The sequence below is a fragment of the Theobroma cacao genome, chromosome 4 (assembly GCF_000208745.1).
Source record: "Theobroma cacao cultivar B97-61/B2 chromosome 4, Criollo_cocoa_genome_V2, whole genome shotgun sequence".
Lineage (NCBI taxonomy): Eukaryota > Viridiplantae > Streptophyta > Magnoliopsida > Malvales > Malvaceae > Theobroma > Theobroma cacao.
The window spans coordinates 14,005,871-14,011,908 of NC_030853.1; positions in this window are offsets into that span (position 1 = coordinate 14,005,871).

The following is a 6,038-nucleotide window of genomic DNA, read 5'->3' on the forward strand; positions in this document are numbered from 1 at the left end:
AAAAAATGCCATGTGTCACTTTCCCATTGGCCCATTTTTAAAATTTCATCCATTTGTTTCCAAATTTTCACCATACACTTGTCCCACATATCCATATCTTAGATAAAATTCTCAGACTTATCCAAGGTCTCGGTGGAGTAATTTTTAAAATTTACACTTTTGCCCCCGTAAAAGTGAAAAATTACATTTGTGTCCAAAAAATTGAAAAATTGCCCATAGACATATTTTTCATCCCTTATACTCATACCATTCTCCAATTTGTCAAATTTGATCTAAATTCTCTCAAAATCTCAAATTTTGTTCGTGGGTGGCAAAATTACGATTTTACCCCTACTTTCCAAAAATCACCAGAATTAAACTTTTTCACTTCCTATCATTAAATTATACTCTAAATAGTTAATCTTGGTCAAAAATTTCACTCCATGATCAAATTATTATCTTAGGTGGCAAAATGACGATTTTGCCCTTGAATATCAAAATTTCCAATTTTACCCCAAATGAACATTCGAACTCAGAACAATCATTTTTAGTCATTCCTGGACTATAAAATATTAAATTTCATCCTACAATTCCTATTTGAACTAATTCGAGGTTAAATCAACTCAAGTGTACCGTTAGGTACGATATCGGGTTTCGTCTTTTCTTAGGTGCTTTCCTAGCATAATAACATGTTACTCAGTGCATGTATGTCATGACATGTATTTATAGGGTCGGGTTTTACATTAGGAACTTTCGATGGAATGATGAACAGGTCATATAAATAGGCATGCTTAGGCTTAGTGGGCTATGCCCATTGAGCCCATGCGCCGGTCATGGCTCGGAAACTGAGTTATGACACCTCTTTTGTTTAAATGGGAGAACTACTCATTTGTAAAATGAGGTTTGAAAACTTTATACAATCTATTGATTTAGATCTTTGAGATATTATTATTAATAGACCTCACACTCCTAGCAAAACTATTGATGGTGTGAAACACGTTAAAACAATAGTTGAATGGGATGATGGGGATAAGAAGTTGATACAGCTAAATCACAAAACTATAATAGCCATTTTGTGTGCTTTTAATGAGAGTGAATTTAATAAGGTAGCTATGTGCGTTTTTGCAAAAGAGATTTGGGATACTTTAGAAAACTATTATGAAGGGACTAGTCAAGTAAAGGAATCAAAGATAAGCATGTTGATACTTGACAATGAACTTTTCAATATGAAGGATGAGGAATCTATTAAAGAGATGTTTGAGAGGTTCACTAAAATTATAGGAGGACTTTAAGTGTTAGGAAAAGAATTTCCAAATGCTTAGCTCGTGAAGCAAATCCTCCATTGCCTACCAAAGTCTAAAAGACCTAAAGTCACTGGCATAGAAGAGGCCAAAGATCTAAATATGTCATGACCCGGTACTTCCTTCGAGCCCGTGACAATCGCCACGATGTCTTGATAGACATTCATTACCCGAAATGTCAACCGAAACCTCACAAGGCTCTTGCATCAATTTTACATCTCCCCTGTGAGCAATAGTTACTAAATATAATGTTTTAAGGGAATATAAACTATTTTTAAATCAAAACAAACAAAAAGTAATTTCTGCCACACAAGGGTATTTTGGTCATTTTTACTCAAAAAAATTGAAACCTGGTAAAAATATAGCATACGATCGAAAAATATACATTTCTTATCTAAAAATAATTTTAGTAATCTAACTCATCCATTTAAAATGAAATTATGGCTAATCAAACTAAATAAAAATATTAAATAAAATATTATATTTTCTTATAAAACAATATTTAGAGAATCCTGCATAAATAATTTTTGTAGTATAAGAGTAAAATAAATTCATATATATAAGAGCACACTAAACCAGGTATACAAAAATATTCTACAATGACATGTGGGTCCCAATATAATCGAAAATATACAAGATTGTAGACCTTCAATTTCTAAGGATGCAAATCCAAAAGCAACCTTCGACAAAATCGGTTGTCTACAGACTGTTTTGAGTCTGAAATGGGTAAAAAGAAGGGGTGAGTTTTTATAAAACCAGTGAGTAAGCAAAGTTCATCTACAACATCTAAAGTCGAGTAAATGGAGACAGTTAAATCATCCCATCATAATATGATTCATAACATTTAAACTCATTTCAATTAATATAAAACAATTACATTTAATCGAAATAATCAACAAGGCTTATGATTCTTTTAAAAACTTAGTTTGTGCCAAAACTCATACTCGGTGACACCTTGGCCTGAGCATTCAACCAAGTCCACCAAGGATGTTAAAACGACATATACCCATAAAACATGTTTTTACTTTTAAAATATAGCCATTCCTTGGCATTGGCTGAGTTTCATCCTCATGTGGTGGTTCGGCGTGAAGTGAACTCTAAACTTACCTTAGGAGATACCCTTCGCACCTCTCATGCTAAGGTAAAATATAACAGGGTTTACGATGCCCCTCTAATAGGCTGGTCCACGAAAACCTGCCCACTGCAATAAGTTAATCAAATAACCCACCAAATCAATAAAAATTTCAACAGCATGACATGGCTAATATGATATTACCCAGCCTGTCAAGGTAAAACAAAACAATTCATATAATCCACAAACCACAAATCCAACCATTCATGCCATCACATTGTCATAAGCCATCAATTCAAACCATATATATATATATATAGATAACACAAGTATATAGTTTCCATTTACTCAATTTCCAAAATCATCATTGAATTGCAAAACAATTTATAAATCTCATTCATTTAACCAACACTTAACTTATAAAACATAAAAATCTACGGTTTAAGTTCATTATTCTTTAAAATCATAAAAATGAGTATAAACTACTTTAGATAGTTAAGATGATCATCTGTTTAATCACAATAGCGGGAGTTTGGAGTGCTCCTATTCTTGGTCCTCGGGTATGATATCTTTACCTTTATCAAATGGCTCACCACCTATACATAATACACGACACATAATTCAATATTGTAAAACTCGACCCTATAAACACATGTCATGACATACATGCATTGAGTAGCATGTTATTACGCTAGAAAAGTTCCTAAGAATAGACGAAACCCGGTATTGTACCTAACAGTACACTTGAGTTGATTTAAGCTCGAACTAGTTCAAATAGGAATCGTAGGATGAAATTTAATATTTTACAATCCAGGAATGACTAAAAATGATTGTTCGGAGTTCGAGGGTTCATATGGGGAAAAATTGGAAATTTTGATGTTTAGGGGCAAAATCGTTATTTTTCCACCTAAGATAATAATTTGATCATGGAGTGAAATTTTTAACCAAGATTAACTGTTTGGAGTATAATTTGATGATAGGAAGTGAAAATTTTCAATTCCGGTAATTTTCGAAACATAGGGGCAAAAGATTAATTTTGTTGCCCCGGGGTAAAACCGTAATTTTCACCACCCAAAACTTGTTAAAATTATAGGATTTATTTATTTTGGGTATGAATAACTATGATATTCTAAGTGGTGAAAAATTGAAGTTTAAAGGACGAAATTTTCAAAACGGGCCAATGGGAAAGTGACACATGGCACTTTTTAATGATTTAATATTTTTTTAAAGGAAAGTCAACCCATTTGAACCCCACATCAGGTGATGGCTGGCCATAAGGAGAGAACAAGAGAGAAAATAGAGAGGAAAGGAAGAAAAGAGAAAAACCAAAGGAAAACTAGAAAATTCAAAGGGAAAATCGCATTTTTTGTCCGTTTACACGTCTAACCGTAAAATTTTTCGACTTTAGCTTGATTTCTACCTTTCTTATGCCTTTGTTTCCATTTAGCATGCTTGAGGAGAGAGATCAAAAAGTGATACCAAGTGCTGGCCGAATTTCAAGGGGGAGGAATTTGAAATTCTTATGTTTTGATTTTTAGTTAAATTGATAGTTTTAGTTAGTTAAATGTGTATAGAAATCAAATTGGGCAAGAAAGCATGAAATTTTCACAATACCCACCCTTGGCCAAATCTTCAATGATGTACAATGATGAAGAACTGATTTTTATTCTAAGAGAAATGAAGAGAAAATGATGAAAAATGGTTAAATGTGATAGAAAAACAAAGTGGAAAATTTACCTAGTTAATGTCCCATTTTTGGCCGAATTTTCCAAGGAGAAAAGTGAGCTGATTTTGGTGATTTTAGAGGATTAGTGGCTGATATTTAATGGTTAGAAATGTTGGAGAGAAAATGGGACAATTTAGAGCTAAAATAGAGAGCGTTAGCAATTTATCGGGTAAAGTGCCAAAAGTAAGTTAATACCGCGTTTAAGCCATTTTAGGCTATTGCATTTCATACCATGCATTAGTATAGGATTTAAATCAATTATGTAGTGATTTAGCATCAATGTGGTAAATTGTGAAATTTTTGCAATGTGTCTAGGAGGAGAGCCTTCCAGGAAAGGCAAGGAAGTCGTACTGGACGAACAGTGATCGGGGCACCTAGAAAGCATTTAATTTGTACAAACGGTGAGTAAACCTATTATTATTATAAATTATCTAGAGTTTATTTTTAGATGCTCTTCATGGATTTTATGAAACGAAAATGAGATTAAAATGAGATTTTTGATGTTTTAGAAATAAATGTGACAAATAAATATATTGTCTTGATTTTCTGAAATAAGAAACTATTGATTATAAAATTGAGTAATTGGAGGCTGTCAATTGTCTTGAAAAATATATTTTCCTATGAATGGCTTATGATATATGAGTATATATGGCTATATTTTATAATTGCATTGGGAATTTATGTAAGTTTTCTTTTACTATACAGGTTGGGTAAATAAATAAAAGTCACGTTATACTGTCAAAATTTTATTAAAATTGGTGGGTTTAGTCACTGCAGTGACGGGTTTTCATGGACTACCTATTAGAGGGGCACAGTAAACCCGGTTATATAGTTACTCCGGATGTAGAGGCGATGAGGGTAACTCCCGGGGTAGTGTTAAAGCTCACTTCACGTCGAATCCCCACATGAATGTGTAACTCGGCCAATGCCAAGGAACAACTTGTTTTCAAAACTAATATGTGTTTAACATGTATATATCTTAATAACCTTGGCGGACTCGGTTAGATGCCTCGGCCAAGGTATCCCTGAGGACTAGTTTTGGCTTGAGCCCTGTTTTTAATTAAAGTTATAAGTCTTAACAACTGTTTTGGTAAATTACAAATATTTTATGGTTTAAGAAATAAATTGAAAACCTTATGAAATGGTTTGTAATTTGTTGTTTAAACTTGCCTCCATTTTACTCGCCTTTAGATATTTATAATAATGTCTGTTTACTCATTGGGATTGTAAAATCTCACCCACCTTTTTTCCAAATATTTCAAGCCTGTGGTAACTTGTAGATACTCGATTTTGTCGAGGATTCCAGTTGACCCCTCTATCATACAGACAGTAAGTTACTATCACCAACATTTGGTGTATTTATGGGCCACTTGTCATTGTAATTATTATTGTACATTATAACTTTGTAAATTATTGTATGTATCAATTTATTTTACTTCTAAGTTACAAAAGATTACTTACACGTGTTTCTATAAATATTGTTTTATATAAAAATGCTATATTTTTATCTTTTCATTTACTTGAGTCAAAAACGACTGGAAATTATTTAAAACTGATATGTAAGCCTTGTGGGGTTCCGATTGGTATTTCAAGTAATGAGTATCAATCGGGACGTCGCGGCAGTTGTCATGGGCTTAAGGGAGGTTCCGAGTTGAGACAAATATATTTGTGCCAAACTGTTATAAAACTATTTTAGGCTTTTTATGAATGTATGAAATTGAATGAGAAATGTTCGAATAATCACTTAAAGACGATATTCTACGTGGGTTCAATTATGATCAGACTGAATTTGTATTCGATCTAACTCGAACTATACACTGTTGAATTAACCAAAACATTCGATTCAACTTCAAATATATTCATTACACTTCCAATATTCCAAATACACCAAAGTACCTCAATGAGCTTGATTGTGACTTAATTCATCGTAACCGAAATTCATTCTGATTCTGAACTAACA